Source organism: Neomonachus schauinslandi, chromosome 8, assembly GCF_002201575.2.
Source record: "Neomonachus schauinslandi chromosome 8, ASM220157v2, whole genome shotgun sequence".
Classification (NCBI taxonomy): Eukaryota; Metazoa; Chordata; class Mammalia; order Carnivora; family Phocidae; genus Neomonachus; species Neomonachus schauinslandi.
In genome coordinates this window covers 51,075,662-51,094,985 of record NC_058410.1, presented here as the reverse complement: position 1 = coordinate 51,094,985, position 19,324 = coordinate 51,075,662, and positions in this window count along the sequence as shown.

Genomic DNA, 19,324 nt, shown 5'->3' with positions numbered 1-19,324 from the left:
TCAGGCACTTATGCTGACTTTTTTTTTCTTTCTATTATTTGTTGATAATTTTTAGATGAGAAAACTGAGGGTCAAGAATTGAGTAACTTGTCCAGGTGTTAGAGCTGGGATTCAAACCCAGGTCTGTCTGACTACCACCATAATTCATTCTGCCTTTAGAGGGAAGTGATTCCTTTTCTCCTTGTGTAAGGATTCTGTATCAGAAATGCATTTGGCTGCAAAGAACAGAAAACATAACAGACAATGACTTGTTTAAATGGACTTGTTTTTTTTTTTTCATTTTAGAAAGTCCAGATTTATGAGGTTCAGAGTTGGCATGCTGGCTCCTCAATGCCACAGGGACCCAGGTTCCTTCTGTCTTTCCACTCAGCTCTCTCTAGTGTTCGCTTGTCACCTCATGGGCACAAGCTGGCTGGTCCATCCTCAGCACTGTGACAAGTTTTAGGCAGGAAAGAAAGGATAGGCAGAAAGCAAAAGGAGATTGCGGTCCAAGTCTGCCCCCTTTTAAAGAGTGTCCCAGAAACAACAATTAATTCCTTGTCACATGGCCACCCATAGTTACAAGAAAGACTGGAAAATGTAGTGTTTCCCGCTAAGCACACTGTCTACCCCCTCAGGGAACATTGCCACCCTTTGCAAAACTAGGTATGATTAACACATTGATTAGAAAGAGAGTAAACTTCTGCTTGGACTATTTCCCACAGGCCACCAAATTACAATATAATGTGTATATGATCACATATACACGAATTTGACTGAATTGTATTCAGTGGCTCTCCTTAGAAGTGTGGCTTATCTCTCCAGCTCAAGCATTCCGTAAATGGGGATTCTGTGAGACCATCTGCAGTCTAAGGCTGGACTAGAGTTTGTAAAGAGACTTGAGTTGAAAGTTCACTGAGTCATTAAAGCAGGGTTTGGCCTGCTACCAGTTTTTAAAAATAAAATTTTATTGAAACATAGCTAAGCCCATTTGCTTACATATTGTCTATGGCCGTTTTCAGTCAATAGAGTGTTGAATATTGCAACTGAAGCCTATCGTTCACAAAGCTGAAAATATTACTGTTCGGCTCTTTACAAAAAAAGTCTGTTGACCTATTCTCTAAAGCAATGCTGCCCAATAGAACTTTTTTTGATGGCAGAAATGTTCTATATCTGTCCAGTATGCTAGCCACTAGCCATCTGTGGTGGTTGAGTGCTTGAAATGTGACTTAATAGGACTGAGCAACTAAAATTTAAATTTTATTTCATTTTAATTAATTTAAATAGCTTCATATAGCAGTGGCTACTGTATTGGACAATGCAGCTTTAAAATAGTGCACCTTAAAGTAGATATAAGCCTTCAAGATCCCTGTCAGTCAGGCACTTATACTGAGTTAAAAAAAAATTTTTTTGCGATCATTTCTTGTATTAATAAGTTCCTTATGGGGCGCCTGGGTGGCTCAGTCATTAAGCGTCTGCCTTTGGCTCAGGTCATGGTCCCAGGGTCCTGGGATGGAGTCTCACATCGGCTCCCTGCTCGGCGGGAAGCCTGCTTCTCCCTCTCCCACTCCCCCTGCTTGTGTTCCCTCTCTCTCTGTGTCTCTCTCTGTCAAATAAATAAATAAAATCTTAAAAAAAAAAAAGTTCCTTACATCTTTGCAGCTGAAGAAATGGACGTTCATCCCAATTAACCAACGTGCCTAGAGTTACAGTGTTAGCTGATGATAGATCCCAGAGTCGAACAGTCTCCACACGGCCTGTGTGTAATGTTTGCCAAGAGGTATGTGAATCCATATTTGGGTTCTTTTGGAGTTATAGAGGTAATGTGGAGGGCTTTGCCCCACATAGTCCTGCCCTCAGTGAAATGTGTGTTATTAACATCTTGTCCATTCTTGGCTCGCTATTGCTTTTTCTCATATAATAGAAGGATTTCTGCTATAAAAGATACTCATTATTTTACCGTGAATAGTCTTCTTGGGAAGTTTTCAAAGAACTGCTTATGCTCCAGACTGTTCATTATGACCATTCTCTCCCTGGAGAGAGGAAACAAAGGAGCCCCCAGTGACTTCCATTCCCTTGGTGGGGAGCAGTACCTGCATGTAAGTTGCTCCCAAGAGGTACCAGAATAAGGGGTCCATAAAGGGTGCTGACTGTATGACCCTTCCAGCCAAATGTAAGGGGCTGTACCCAGAATGCCAGCAAGGAATCAGCCCAGTGCAAGCACAAAATGCAACATTCCCTCCCGTGTGTGGGCATCTGTGGACACATTCTGTTTTTCCTTGGTTAAATGGCAGGTGCTGACAGTCACTTCTGGATCAGTTACAGAATACCATTCCTCTCTCTCCTTTCCCCCTCCTCCTACCCAACTCCCCATCGACACTGGCCTGGAGAACTGCTTTCCCCATAAAATGAGATAGTGGGGAAGAAACATAATTTATGTTCATATCCATGTCAGCACGAAAGGAAAGGGTGCCCTGGCTGTGACAGGGCCTAAGTCAGACAATGGTAGATTTTGACTGCTGCATGGACCTGCAATTCGTGGACATTAAAACAGATTTTAACATGCTTGGGGTGCCTCCCAAAGGAATCATCTGATGTAGCCTCAGCGGGAAAAGATGCACTCACAGCAACAACAATACACTGAACGTACTTAGAAAGAGGCTTCATCTTCCATGTATGAGACCTGTATACAGACAATAAGAAGGCTTTGTGACAGACGTGGATAAAGAGGGGTGCTGTACAAGCCCTTAATATGGAAATGGAACCTGAGAAGATTGCTAAGTAAGGAATAATGTGCCAACTGTTCTCTTCTTATGGGTAATAATAATTCTACCTTATAGATTGTGGCAAAGGTTAAATAGAATGGTAGAAATGAAGAGCAAGGTCAATACTCGCTATATATTAACTATTAGAGGACTTTTTGTTAATTTTAACCAAACGAAACGTGATTTTAAAGGGACGCAGAGAGAATTAGTTTCTACCAGATATTTAAATACAATATAAAGGATTAAGTAAAAGCAGCAGGCTACTGACAAAAAGGTGGACATGTAAATAAACAGAGAATAGAAAGTATTGGAGACTTACTCTGATTGTGAGAACTTAATAAATAATAAAGGAGCCATCACAAAATAGGGATGATGAAAAGAAGGATCCTTTAAGTATTCTTGGGATAAGATCAAGATATTATTGGAAAAAATAATTTAGATTAACCCTTCATACCATGCACTGAGAATAAGTTCCATCTGTGTACTAAAGAGTTAATCATTGTTTTATAAAACACAGAAAAACTAGCAGAAAACAAAACAGAACGACTATAAGGTCTCTAGTGGATTAATTAACTTAAAGCTATAAAGTGATCAAAGTGTTAAAAACAAGACAATAGGTCCAAAATGGAGCAACTTATGCTAAGCCCCCACATCACCAAACCAAGAAAACTTAATTAACGATTTTGGCTCTCCTAGAAAGGGAAATGTAAGCCAGTCAATCGGGAATCACCTGACCAGCACTAGTTAGATGATCTGCCTGACAGACCCCTGCCACGCTTTATAGGAAAGTAACCCTGCAACAACCAATCACTTTTTTGCCTAGGGTAACTTCCTTGTTCCTGCTGCCTTCTGGCTATAGAAGTCTTTCTTTTTGTATAGCTCCTCAAAGCTCCTTTCTATCTGCTAGATGGAATGCTGCCCAATTCATGAATCATTGAATAAAGTCAATAAGATCTTTAAAATTTTCCCAGTTGAAATTTGTTTCTTAATGAAAGAAAATACAAAAGTAAAGATCAATAGAACAGACTACATAAAAGTTTGAAAAGACAAAAACTGAAAGAACAGTACATTAGAGAAAACATCTTTATTAAAAATCCAAAGGATTAAGATTTATATTACATGAATAACTCACAAAGATTTATTAAGAAAACATTAAATCTCTGACTTATAAATAAGAAATGATACATACAATCCACACAAGAAGAGATATAATTAGCAAAATATATAAGGAAAATGTTCACATTCCCCCATCTCTTAAAATAACCACCAAACCAAAATATTAACCTAAAAAGGAGGAACTAGAGCATATGTATTAAATCGACAAAATGTAGAAAATCTGATAAAACCCAATATTGCTGAGACTAATAAAACTTGTACATTTGTACACTGTTAAGTGTTACTGCAATTTGATACAGAATTTTGGAAATCAATTTGTCAATACATATTAAAAGCTATAAAAATCTTCAAATCTTTTGATCATGAATTGTGTGTGTGTGCGCGCGCGCGCCCGGGCTCTCTCGTACGCCTTCTGTATATTATAATGTTTTGATGTCTTAAAAAAGCCTTCTGGCTAAGGAGAGATTGCCCCTCTTTGACTAGCCAGTTCTTAGAGACAACAAAGGACTCAGTTGGGAGCATGGCTTTGATATGCAAACTAACCAATCCTGTCCTCTATCTGGCCTGGGCATCCCACAAAGCAACATTTCTCTGCCTTAATCCTTTCAGGGCCACCATTCAGCATAAAAGCAGAATACAAGAACAAAATAATGAAAGCAGTTTGATATATTGTGGTGAAAATATTATGAGTGAATTTTTTTCCATTTTATACTAGTAACTATTAATAATGTTGTCTGTGCAATAAAAAAATTAAAAGTTTCATAGCTGATAAATGTAAATAACTTCTAACATTAGGGGATATAGGTATCTCAAGAATATAATATGAAAACATCTGTACCCACTTGAATTATTACTTTTCATGCTTTAATTTAATTAAAATATAAAATGGAAAAGATCTTTCCCTAGAATTAGTATCTATTTTAATATGATTTTCAAATTGTGAATCTTTCGAGGATGATGACTGGAGTGTGAATGCCAATCTTCCCCCAAAGCCTACTAGAATACCTCATATGGCCCAGGATGCCCTGGAAGAATCCACTGCCCCAGCTCTGGATTCCCACAATCCTTCACTTCTCCACCAGGTGCCAGAGAGGCAATCTTATCTCAGTCACATTTGAGCCCAGAAAGTCTGTTCCTCTCTGGGATCCGATTCCACAAGGGTTACTTCTCCTCTCGACCTTGGTCTTAGAAACGCTTTTTTGAATATGACACCCAAAGTACAGGCAACAAAAACAAAAATACGTAAGTGGGACTACATCAAACTAAAAGGCTTCTGCACAGCCAAAAAAACAATCAACAAAATGAAGAGGCAGGCACCTATGAAATAGAAGAAAATATTTGCAAACTGATATCTGATAAGGGGTTAATATCCAAACCACATATCTAATAAGGAACGCACACAGCTCAGTAGCAAAAAAGCCAACTATCCAATTTTAAAAATGGGCAAAGGACTTGAGTAGACATTTTTCCAAAGAAGATATGCAAATGGCCAACAGGTACATGAAGAGGTGTTTAATATCACTAATCATCAGGGAAATGCAAATCAAAACCACAAGGAGGTATCACCTCATGCCTATTAGAATGGCTATTATCAAAAAGACAAGAAACAACAGGTGTTGGTGAGGATGTGGAGAAAAAGGAACCCTCGTGCCCTGCTGGTGGGAAATGTAAATTGGTGCAGTCATGGTGGAAAACAGTATGGAGGTTCCTCAAAAAGTTAAAAGTAGAAATACTATATGATCAAGCAATCTCACCTCTAGGTACATATCTGAAGGAAATTAAATCACTATCTCAAAGAGATATCTGCACTCCTATGCTCATTGCAGCATTATTTACAAAAGCCAAGATATGGAAGCAATCTAAGTGTCCATCAACAGATGAATGGATAAAGATGTGGCATATATATATATATATATATATATATATATATACACACAATGGAATATTATTCAGCCATGAGAAAGAAGGAAATCCTACCATTTGCAGTAACATGGATGAAGCTTGAGGGCATTATGTTAAATGAAATAAGTCAGACAGAAAAAGACAAATACTGAATGATCTCACTTATATGTGGAATCTGAAAAGAACCAAATCAGGGACGCCTGGGTGGTTCAGTCAGTTAAGCGTCTGCCTTTGGCTCAGGTCATATCTCAGGGTCCTGGGATCAAGTCTCACATGGGACTCCCTGCTCAGCGGGGAGCCTGCTTCTCCCTCTGCCACTGCTCCCCGCTGCTTGTGCTCTCTCTCTCTCTGTCAAATAAATAAATAAAATGTTTAAAAATAATAATAATAAAATAAAATAAGCCAAATCATAGAAACAGAGAATAGATTGGTGGTTGCCAGGGCCAAGGGGTGTGGGTGGGGAAATGGGTGAAGATGGCCAAGGGGCAAACCTCCAGTTATCAAATAAATAAATTCAAGTACAGCATGGTGACTACAGCTAACAAACTATTTCATGTTTGGGAGTTGCTAAGAGCATTTTAAAAGTTCTCACCATAAACACACACACAAATCGTAACTATTTGTGAAGTGATTAATGTGTTGACTAACCTTATTTTGGGAATCATTTCGCAACATATACATTTATAATATTACCCCACTGTACACCTTAAACTTACACTCAGTCATATGTCAATTATATTTCAGTAACGCTGGGGGAAATGGGATATATCTGAGACTGAAGCACAATGAGAATCTAGGCCGGGCCCAAAACCTACTGGCAAGTTTATGATTTTCAATTTAATCAGGAGCTAAAAAGAACTAAGTATTTGGAAGTTAACGGTATTTCCAACTCACACATAGACTAGGACAGAATTGTTGCAAAATCTAAAACAGCAATGATAATAAAAAGCATTCAGATTCCCTGACAGACCCCACATAAATTTACATCGGGAAGTCTCCTTTTTGCTTAACCACTTTTCTCAGAAAGCTGGCATGATAAATATACCATTTTTAGCAACAGACTTGTTTTCTCCTGTGGCCACTGTGATTACACTATGATTATGTTCCCTTTTTTGCTTCGGTTGCTAGGAAGCTCAAAGTCAATTTTGCAGCCTGTTTCCGCTGTACAGAATTAATGGTCAGTAACTACCTCTGTGTTTCTACCTCACCTCTAACTTTATCTGCTTTTCCTTCCATTATTTTCCCTTTATTTCAGTTTTCTCAACTACTTATCTTTTATCCTGTTGCAGATAATTTTATAAAATGACTCCAATCCATTTTTGAAAGAAGGAAGCACACAGATTAATCAAATATGGAATTATGCCTATTGTCAGAGTTTCTGACCCTCCTCCTTTAGGCATCTGACAATCTAAAGAAGGACAGCTAGGGACAAACTGTAAGTTTTGACAACTGCAGACACCTTAGAGATCAATCACCCCAATCGAGATGTAGCAATTTTCCATCACTTCAAAATTTTCCTTGTGCTACTTTCCAGTGAATCCCTCACCCCACATCCTATTCCTGCTACCACTTAACTGCTCTCTATCATAAATTAGCTTTCCCTGTAAAGTTTCATATGACTTGATGTAAGATTCTAGGTTTGTTTTTTTTTCCAAATGGATACCGGCATCATCTTTTGAAAAGACTATCCTTTTGGGGTGCCTGGCTGGCTCCTTTGGTAGAGCAGGCAAGTCTTGATCTCTGGGTTGTAAGGTCGAGCCCCACATTGAGTGTAGAAATTACTTAAAAATAAAATCTTTAAAAAAAAAGAAAAGAAAAGACTATCCTTTCCCCATTGAGTTACGTTAGCACCTGAAAATATGTTACTGAAAATCAAATTAGCGTATAGATGTGGATCTGTTCCTGGGCATTTATTCTGTTTCACTAATTGTTATAGCTATCATTATGTCAATACCACACCGCCTTGATGACTATTGCTGTACAGGAAGCCATGTAGTCGAATAGTATAAAATCTCCAGATTTGTTCTGTCTCCAAATAGTTTCGGCTACTTGAGGTCATTTTGTATTTTCATACAAATTTTGAATCAACTTGTGAATTTCTATTTTTAAAAATGTCTGCTAGAATTTTGATTTGAATTGCGTTCACTCTATTAATCAGTTGGGGAGAATTGGCATCCTAACCATATTGAAGCTTTGGGTCGCCTGGGTGGCTCAGTTGGTTAAGCGTCCAACTCTTGGCTTCGGCTCGGGTCATGATCTTGGTTGCGGGATCGAGCCCCGCCTTGGGCTCTGTGCTCAGTATAGAGTCTGCTTCAGATTCTTTCTCCCTCTCCCTTGCGCTCTCTCTCTCAAATAAATAAATAAAATCTTTAAGGAAAATAAAACATATTGAAGCTTCTAATCCATGAACATAAGTAATGAAACACTGTCTAATTTCTAAAGTGCTAAGTATTAAGGTCTTGAGTGAACCTTTCTGTTGCCATGTTTTTCATACTTGTGCTTTATTTCTCACTGAATGTTTTAAAATGATATTATTATATTTATTTAAAGAAAGCACTAAAATGCGATAAAGTAAGGGGTGCCTGGGTGGCTCAGTTGGTTAAGCTACTGCCTTCGGCTCAGGTCATGATCCTGGAGTCCCTGGATCGAGTCCCGCATCGGGCTCCCTGCTCGGCAGGGAGCCTGCTTCTCCCTCTGACCCTCCCCCCTCTCATGTGCTCTCTCTCTCTCTCTCATTCTCGCTCTCTCAAATAAATAAATAAATCTTTAAAAAAAATAAAATGTGATAAAGTAAGTAATTTGCTTTATATTTTTAAAAATGGTATAGTTCTCCTTTAAGTAGGTGTTCTTTAATTTTTTCTGAGCAACAGTTTATAGTTTTCTGCGAAGAAGATTTGGCTGTACTTAAGTATTTCATCTTTTTTGATACTGTTGTAAATAAACAAGTGGCGTTATCTTTAAGTTTTTATATTTCAACTGTTTGTTGCTAGTATACAAAAATATAATTCATTTTTGCATATTGACATTGTATTGAGCAACCCTGTTAAACTCAGTTTTTATTTCCAATAGATTTTTGTTGATTCTTTAGGATAGGCTATATATGTGATCATTCCATCTGTAAATACAGGCAGTTTTACTTCTTGACTCTTTAATTTGTGTGGCTTTTATTTCTTCTTCTTGCCTTATTGTACTGGACAGGATCTCCAGTAAAATATTAAATCAGAGTTTGAAAGCAGAAATCTTGCCTTCTTGATATGAGGGAAAAAGTATTGTCTTTCACCATTAAGTAAGTTGTGAGTAGTAGGATTTTCATAAATGCCCTTTATGTATATGGATAATTTCAACTTACAACTAATCTTTGATAGCTCTGTACTTATATCTGAGGACACATGGGGCCATGAAACTGACCCTTTGGCCAAGATAGGAATGAGATATATTATCTAGTAATTTATAATGTGCTACTTAAAGTCCAAAGCTCTCCTAAAGGGCCCCTGCATCAACTTGTCGACATTGTTTATTGAAAATGTGTAGAGTGATGACCTGCTCCTGGTTTACTGTATACACAATCTGGTTTTGGATACATGAGAGCAGAGAAAGGAAACTGGTTTGGGTGACTGTGTGAAGGGGCCTGAGTGAGGGTTCCTGTGCAGGGGGAAAGGGGCCTGCATGGTTTGAACGTCCCCAAAGCAGGGAGCATCTGGGTTTTCTATGGGTTTGTCCAGATGTGGATCAGAAGGGGAAGAGGAAGGACTGAGGCTTAAAAGCTATCAGCAAACATCAGATAATGGAGTCAGACACATCTGAGGAATTGACCCATATTACCTAAATTGTCAGATTTAGTGACATGAAATTATTTATAATATTCCTACGGTATCCTTTTAATGACTCTAGAACCTGTAGTGATGTTTTTCCTTTCATTCCTCGAATTGGCAGTTTGTGTCTCTTTTTTGCTTGATTGGTCTAGTATGGGTATATCAGTTTTATTTAGTCTTTCAAAGAACCAGCTTGGGTTTCATTAATTTTATTTATTGTTTATCCATTTCCTATTTCATCAATTTTCTCTTTATTATCTCCATCCTTCTCTTGTCTTTATATTTACTTATGTTTTTCTAGCTTCTTAACGTGAAAGCTTAGGTTGTTCATTTTAGACCTTTCCTTTTTTCCCCAGCTTTATTGAGGTATAATTAATATATATAAAAATGTATATATTTAAGGTGTACGACGTGATGTTTTGATATATGTATTCATAGTATTATCTTTTTTCTTTCTTAATATAGGCATTGAAAGCTAAAAATTTTCATCTAAACACAGCTTTAGCTGCACCCCACACGTTTTGATATGTTGCATTTTCATTATTGTTCAATGAAAAAATTTTCTTTTAACTTTAAAAATATTTTCTAATTTCCCTTATGATGTGTTCTTTGACCCAGGGGTTGTTTAGAAAAGTGTCACTTAATTCCAAATACTTGGAGATTTTATAGATTTCTTTTCGTTAGTGGTTCTTTTTTTTCTTTTTTAAAGATTTTATTTATTTAATTGAGAGAGAGAATGAGTGAGAGAGAGCAAGAGAGAGAGCACCAGTGGGGGGAAGGGGCAGAGGGAGAGGGAGAAGCAGATTTCCTGCTGAGCAGGGAGCCAACATGGGCTCCATCCCAGGAACCCAGGATCATGACCTGAGCCAGAGGCAGACGCTTAACTAACTGAGCCACCCAGGCACCCCTTTTTTTAGTGGTTTCTAATTTAATTTTATTGTGGTCAAAGAATATACTCTATATGAAGTCAGCCCCTTTAATTTATTGAGACATGATTTATGGCCACCACATAGCCTACTGTGATGAATGATCCATGCATACTTGAAAAGAATGAGTAGGGGCGCCTGGGTGGCTCAGTTGGTTAAGCGACTGCCTGCGGCTCAGGTCATGATCCTGGAGTCCCGGGATCGAGTCCCACATCGGGCTCCCTGCTCAGCGGGGAGTCTCCTTCTCCCTCTGACCCTCCCCCTCTCATGCTCTCTCTCTCTCATTCTCTCTCTCAAATAAATAAATAAAAATCTTAAAAAAAAAAAAGAAAAGAATGAGTAGTCTGCTGTAGTTAGGTGGAATGCTCTACACATGGTGGCAGACTTAGAGCAGTCTAGGAGGGCTTTTCAGGGAAGGTGATTGTTCAAATTATAAATGACACAGAGGAAGCAACCAAGTAGAGACCAGGGTAAGGGCAGGCAGAACAGAGGGAGGGGCTGGTGCAAAGACCCTGAGGTGCAAGGTAGGCCCCATAACAGCTGCCGCACTGGACGGATAGACTCTCATAACTCATGCTCACTCAGGTGTTGGAGAGCTGCTGTCATACCTGGACTGGTTCTTTATATCATAATCCTCCTTTCTCCCCTGACCAGGGGCTGGTGGAACTGAAAGGATGGGCATCCAGTTACCCAAGTGGAGGACCTCTAGTCTTTGCCCCAGTTGTGATTCCCAGGCAGCTGCCTTATTCCCAAGACTCACTAAAATAATAATTCTAAAATAATGATGGCAGTTATCATATATTATACGATACCCAACATATAAGCCTGGCGGATTTCACTTAATCCTCACAACAACTCTATGAATTAGGTGTCATTATCCCTTATCCATGTAAGGAAGTGAAGTTCAGTGGGGCTGGAGAACCCGTACAGATTCATGCAGCTGGGAAGTGGCAGAGTTGGGTTTTAAGCCCATATTGCACTGACTGTAAAGCCCATACTTTTAACCCTTAGACCACACTGCCTCTACTCTTCGACCTTGGCTATACCAGTTATAATCCCTGAATTCCCCAAGTTTTTCAGCACACTGAGCGTGGAGCCCTGCCTTGTTCCTGCTAACTCTCCTGGTCTAAACACAAACCCATGACCATAACCTACTCTATCTTGACATCCCCAATCCCACCGCCCACCTCACTGTGTGACCCTGGTCTACACCCAGATCTCCTGGGCTCACATCAAGGGTTATGAACATTTTGCTCTACCAGTGGGATTTGGTTTTTGGCCCCTGGCCTCGGCTTCCCTCTGGCCTTTCTGACTAGGAAATGGGGCCAGTTCCAGGCCTCAGCCTGTCACCATTAACTTCATGCCTCTGTGGCTCCCTGGACCCTGGATATGACAGAATTCCCACTGCCCTCCAGCTCCCACCTTCTTCTGGGGTTCTGTGTAGTTTATAATCCTGATGCTTATAGGGACTCTATGTGCCCTCCATTTGCCCTTCCCTGAACATCATCTTCAGCAGTAGATATCCAACTAATTTTATCACAAATCCTATCAGTAAAACATTTTTGTACCTGTACCCCCAATATATATACATTTAATTATATATAAACTATAGACACATCCTTATGTACCAATATTTTATATACTTCAGAAAGCACAAAAATATGGAATATGTTAAAGAATGAGATAAAGTACTCTCATTTTTTTAATATTCATATGTTACATATTATATACTATATACACAGCATTTAGGTATGCACACTAATATTTTATATATATTATGTAATATACACACTAATATTTTCCACCTTAAGAATTCCACCTTGGGGCACCTGGGTGGCTCAGTTGGTTAAGCTTCCAACTCTTGATTTCGGCTCAGGTCATGATCTCAGGGTCGTGAGATCAGCCCCTCATAGGGCTCTGCACTGGACGTGAGCCTGCTTAAGATTCTCTCTCTCCCTCTGCCCCTTCCTGCCTCTCTGTCTCAAAAAATAAATAAATAAATAAATTTAAAAAATAAAGAATTCTACCTTTTTTTTTTAAAGATTTTATTTATTTATTTGACAGAGACAGACACAGCAAGAGAGGGAACACAAGCAGGGGGAGTGGGAGAGGGAGAAGCAGGCTTCCCACCAAGCAGGGAGCCCGATGTGGGGCTCGATCCCAGGACCCTGGGATCATGACCTGAGCCGAAGGCAGACGCTTAACGACTGAGCCACCCAGGTGCCCAAAGAATTCTACCTTAAAAATATGTCTGTTTGTGTGAGAGAGGGAGTGTTTCATTTTATCTCATTCTTCAACACTTTTTATATTTTTGTGCTTTATAAAAGCATATAATCTACCAGTATAGTAGTGCATGTCTAATATACACACACACACACATATATATATATACACACATTAATATTTTCTGTACCAACGATTTTCATTTGGTTCAGTTGAAGTGTACCACCCTCTTCTGGAGACCCCTTAACCACAGGATCCAAGCCAAGCCCTTCAGGGGCTATCCTGTCTCTCTATAGACTGACTTGACACTTTCTCCACCCTAGTCCAGATCTCTTCATCTGTCAGGCAGCTCACCCCACTCCCCCCCCTCCATGCTTTAGAGTCAGAACAACCTGGGATTAACGCCAGACTGCAGCTTACCAGCTGTGTGAGCATGGACACTGTATGTAACTTCACTGGGCCTCGGTTCTCATTGGTAAAATTGGACAATAGCACCAACTATTCGTGGTGAGGAAGAGAGAAGAAACACTTAGAATGGAACCTGGCCCAGAGAGGGTGGTCAGTGAACGATGACCATCACCATCAGTTTGCCAGGGGGATCAATTCTGCCTCCAGCCCAGTCCATGCTGATCCATCCTACACTGCTGGGGGCCCCTTACCTTCTAGTTCAAGGGCTACCTTTACTGATCACTCCCACCCACAAAAACTCCCTCCACCCCACCCAGCTACTCTCCTTCGTCTGGACCCCCTGACCTTCTGTACTTAGGCCTAGGCATCCCCTGATTGCCAATTAACTATTTCTGTCTATCCTCACTTCCCAACCGCTTCCACGCTCCTGGAGGGAGAGGCCACACAGGTCCTGCTTTTTTGGTGCCCACTGCAGGTGGCGCTCAGGCAAAGCAGTTGAAGTGGGCACGTGCCCTTAACTGCACGGATCCAAAGTCTTCCCGAACCCCCACCTCCTGGCATTTTACCACCCTCTGTCCCTTTGCTGAAATCACAAGGTTGCATCCATTGGCCTATGAAATCCCACAGGCTCCTGCAGAAGAGGCCACTCCAACCAGACACTCCAGCAGGTTCTGCCGAGCCAGGATCAGCATCTAATCATGTTTCCATCACAACACAGTGAGAAACGTGTGACTGGCCCTTAGCAACGGTCTCTCAAGACAGCTACCCCTCTAGAGAGCTCATTAAGTTAGCTGAGCACACGTGAGGCGCGATCTAAAAACAGACCTGTGCTGTCTGAAGTCTCATGCAGCACGTGGCAGAAGCTGGAAAGGGCAAGGACGGAGCCTTGCTCCCAGTAAGGGCAGGGAAAGAGAGAGTCTGCTGGGCAGGCAGCCCCCCCGGGGGCGTCCAGATCCCTGAGCAAGATAGCTCTGGACTCTCGCTGGGCTGAAGACCCTCAGGGCGGGCTGGACTAGCCGCCCCCCCCCCACACACACAGATGGCTGCTCCCAATATGGGGAGCTCTTCTTCACCTCCTAAACCCCTAGGTCATTTGGAACCCAGGACATGGCACCACCGGAAACTGGCTGTGAAGAGTATTTGAAATAGGATTTAAAATTTTAAATTCACTTCCATTCAGCAAACCCCAGGCACCTACCATGCTGTAGATATGTGCCCTAGGTGACACTCCTCATCCTTAAGAGGTTTGTTTACATGGATGGGTAGGACATGTAACAAATATCCCACAACTCAGGATAACACACAGTAAACACTCTAATGGAGGGGCAGGCAGAGCATTCTGGGATCAGGGAGGAATAACACCAGATGGGAAATGGGCTCTCATGGAGGGCTGCATGGAAGACGCAGGGCTTGTCCTGAGCCTTGGCTCCTGACCCCTGGTACGGGCAAGTTGTCTTCCTCAGTGCTCAGTTGAATTCAGCAAGGACTAGTTAAGTGGTTCAGTAAGAAAGTGTCCAGGAACTTGGTTGTCGCTTATGGGTGGTTGCCAAGGGCAGCCTTGAAGTGCTACAGCTTCTTTTGTCTTTATGGATCCAGCTGGAAGTCTCTAAAGGCACTCAGACCTCCAAGAGCCACACCCAAGGGCCCTGCAACTTTGTACTCTTTGCTAGATGTCCTCCTTTCTTATGGAGACCATGGAGTAAAACGGGCTTCTTGGCTCACTTTGATGTAAAAATGTGATGGTAAACTAGGGCAGCACGGGCTGGTGATTTATTGCTTTTAAAGTGGTTTTGAAATGCGAAACAGTCTCAGCCACCTTGGCTGAACGCCTGCCTTCAAGCAAAAGCGGCCCGAGGGGTTAACACTAATCCTTCTGCCTGAAGTGTACCAAAAGCAATCTTTCCGCAGTCAAGGGGCAGCAAACGTGGAAAGAGAGGCAAGGAGGGGTATGTGTTCCACCTCCGACAGGCGGTATGTTTTCAAAAGGACTCAGAAGAGCAGGTGCCGGAGCGGGCATCCTTAAGCTGAAGGTCTAAGCAGACCACAGGGACAATAGGAAAGTGGGTCAGAGAAAGAACAAAGCGCTCACCCGAGCAAGTGCACGTGTGCCCCCTTGCGTGCCCACACCCGGACCTAGAGGGAACTTTCAAGAGTCTGCGGAGTTTAACACAGGACAGCAGACATCCGGGCCACTGGAGCGTGGGTCAGAGATCTGGATCCACTGCAGCTCGTGAGGGTGTGAAGAGAACCGTGGAGGCCCCTGCAGGGTGTCAGCCGTGAGAATTCAGCTGTCACCTACAAAGTCACCAGGAGGCTCCATCCCCAAGGGGCACACACCTGAAGCAAGGGGCAGCTCACGCCTGCCTCAGACAGAGCCACAGTCAAAGCTGGAACACGCGGAGGGTTATCTCTCAGACCCGTGGACCAGGTGGGAGTTGGCGACCTAGGGGCTGAAAAGACGTGGAGAGGGTGGCAGAGCTTTTGGGTAAAGAAGCACTTTGTACACACGGTGAAGCACCGTACAAATGTCAGGTTTTCGTTTTTAAGGAAATTCACTTCAGTTGGAACAGCCGATTCCCAGCCTCTTAGCAGCTAGTGCTGTTGGCTTCACTGCCACCGTTCTTGCTGAGAATTAACCAGTTCGTGTATTTATTCCTTTCCTCAATTCCGTCGAGAACTGAGCCCCTCACGTGTGCTAGCTCCACCGGCATGAACAGGACATGGCTGATGCGCTCAAGAAATCCCCAGCCTGAAACAACAGATGTTGGCGGGGATGCGGAGAAAGGGGAACCCTCCTACACTGTTGGTGGGAATGCAAGCTGGTGCAGCCACTCTGGAAAACAGTATGGAGGTTCCTCAAAAAGTTGAAAATAGAGCTACCCTACAATCCAGCAATTGCACTACTAGGTATTTACCCCAAAGATACAAATGTAGGGATCCGAAGGGGTACGTGTACCCCAATGTTTATAGCAGCCATGTCCACAATAGCCAAACTGTGGAAAGACCCAAGATGTCTATAAACAGATGAATGGATAAAGAAGATATGATATATATATACAATGGAATATTATGCAGCCATCAAAAAACCCCGAAATCTTGCCATTTGCAACGACGTGGATGGAACTAGAGGGTATTACGCTGAGCGAAATAAGTCAATCAGAGAAAGACATGTATCATATGATCTCACTGATATGAGGAATTCTTAATCTCAGGAAACAAACTGAGGGTTGCTGGAGTTGGGGGGGGGGGGGGGATGGGGTGGCTGGGTGATGGACACTGGGGAGGGTATGTGCTATGGTGAGCGCTGTGAATTGTGCAAGACTGTTGAATCACAGATCTGTACCTCTGAAACAAATAATACATTATATGTTAAAAAAAAAAAAAAGAAGAAGATAGTAGGAAGGGAAAAATGAAGGTGGGGAATCGGAGGGGGAGATGAACCATGAGAGACTATGGACTCTGAGAAACAAACTGAGGGTTCTAGAGGGGAGGGGGGGTGAGGGGATGGGTTAGCCTGTGATGGGTATTAAAGAAGGCACGTTCTGCATGAAGCACTGGGTGTTATACGCAAACAATGAATCATGGAACACTACATCAAAAACTAATGATGTAATGTATGGTGATTAACATAACATAATAAAATTCAATTAAAAAAAAAAAAAAGAAATCCCCAGCCTGGTAGAAATGCTCGAAAGGTACCCATTTCGCCGAGTGCACAAGAATCCGAAAGGAGGTGAGGATGGCTTGCCCTGGAGAGGGGAGAAGGATGGGGGCATCGCTGAATTCTTTACCAAGGAAATACCGGGCTGTGGCACACCCGAGCGCACCTCCGATTCGTCAAAAATGGCTCCACTGTGAGTGGCCTTTCCACGGGCAACAAAATGGAAATGGTTGTTTTGACTTCGGAATAAGCCGCTATTTCCATTAGAACTTTCAGGAAAACGGACGTGGCGGCTTGTGGCAGCCGTTTCTCGGCCGGCTCCTGAGTGAACCCTGCAGGTTGCCTGAGCACCAAACAACATTTTAATTATTTCCTATTTCATGCGATCCGCTCGGAGGCCAGGCGAGTCCTACTTCATGTGAATGGAGCTCCTCAGACTCATTTTAGTTCTATTTTCAACTTCCTGTTGACCCAAATCCCTCTCTGGCCCCAGGAGTTAAGACTCCCTGTTCCAGTTACATAAATTCTAGGCCTCAGAAGAGCCATGAACGTTGACAGTCGTTTGCCTGTCCCCTGGGCCCCGGGGCCTGCTGTCTTGCTCAGATGACCACAACACCTGTCAGCCCTCACAGGTGGGCAGGGCCTGGAGCTTGAGAAAGGTCTCCGGAGGGGAGGCCCAGACCACCCAGCCAGGCATCCTGACTCACGGTGCCCACCCCCATTAGAGGACACGGGGAAGAAGGTTCCTCACTGTCTTCGGAGAAGTTTTAAGCAAGCGGAAGTATCTCTAATCTCAGTATTTGAGGATGTGAGAATAAGAATTGTATTAGTCGGCTACGGCTGCCATCGCAAAATACCACAGATTGGGCGGCTTAAACAAGTCCAAGAGCCTGGAAGTCCAAGGTCAAAGTGCCCGCAGAATTACTTACCCCACCGAGGCCTCTGTGCTGGGTTTGCAGGTGGCGCCCTCTTGCTGTTTCTTTGAAGGGTCATACCTCTGCGCACGCATGCCCCTGGTGACTCTGTGTGTCCTAACCCTCTCTTTTTATGACACTAGGCAGATGGGATTGGGGCCACACTAACAGCCTCATTTTAATGTAATCTCTTCAAATACAATCTCCAAATACAGTCACATTCTGAGGTTGTAGAATGTTAGGGCTTCAATGTATAGATTTGGGGGACACATTTCTGCCCATAAGAGTCTTCTCGAAGTGGACTGTTTTATCAGTATTCACCAGTCCCGTCTGAAACCCTCCCTGGGTGTGTGGCGTCAAGGTGAGGATGACTAGATTCTCATTTTTCTCCTTAGCTTCCTCGTCACCACACACCATTCTCCAGGAAGCAACTGATTCTACAGGCCCAAAGACCCCTAGGAAGGACAGCCATGCCGTTGGTTGTCCTGTCTGCTGAGATCTGCTGAGAAGCAGACAGGACGAGGAGGAATGGGAGAGGGATGGGAAAGAAGAAGGGGGAAGAGAAGATTAAAAAAAAAGAGAGGAGAAAGACAAAGGGTGAAAGCAGTGATAGCTCAGAAGGGAGAGGCCTACTAGCCTTTGTTTCCAGAATCAGGGAGATTCTAACCCCACCCAGTCTAGAAAGCCAGACCCAGGCTTTGGAGCCAGACCCAGGCTATACGGATTATGAGCTGTGTGGTTGTGGGTCAGCCACTTACATTCACGGTGCCTCTGTTCACTCATTTGTTCACGTTCATTCATTCTACAGAGTAAGTATTATCTTTCAGACACTGCCCTAGGTATTATTTTCTTATTGGTAAAATGGGAATAATAATCCGCATCTGCAGAGCGGTTGGGAGGATCTGAGATGAACAGGGAGTCAGTGTCTAGCATGTCATACAGTACTGCTTTGCGAGTCCCTCCTCGTGCAAATGCAAGCCTTTGAGGATGGGGACTTGGTCTGTATTTGTTCCCTTCTGAATCCCAGCACCTGGCAAATGGCTAGTACTCAGGGATATTTGAGGAAGGGAGAAAGATGGAGGAGAGGGAAAGAGGCAAGCATGACAGACTGGCCGTTACCGTCATTGCTGCCACCTGGGACGGCCCAGATCCTGGGGCATCCTGAGAACAGAGTCACGTCAGCACCAAATCCCAGAGCCACATCCCTTCCCTTCTTCCTCAGCAAGGCTTCTGGGAACAGAAGACCAAAGGTTATTTGAGAGACTCTGGGTCAGCTTTAGACTAGCCCACGAAACAACTGGAATTTCTCTTTGACACTCTTCCAACTTCACGCCCACTTTAAGTTGTCCCTCATTCCTGATGCCAGGAGCTTCTTGTCACTCACAGGCTGCTAGGGCCCCTCGCCCTGAAGGAAAGGGGTGGAGAGGCCAGGGCTCTGAACTCCCCCCACACTGTCCCCCCCAGCACTTGACAAGGCTGGTCTCCTTCCTGATATTCCCAGACATCAAGTCTGTGGAATTAGCTGATGAACAAATTCTCACTAGGGTGTGAATAAACATGGCAGCCTGGCATTACCCCTCCGAAGGGTACTTGCACTATGGCAGGGCCTGTGTGTTAC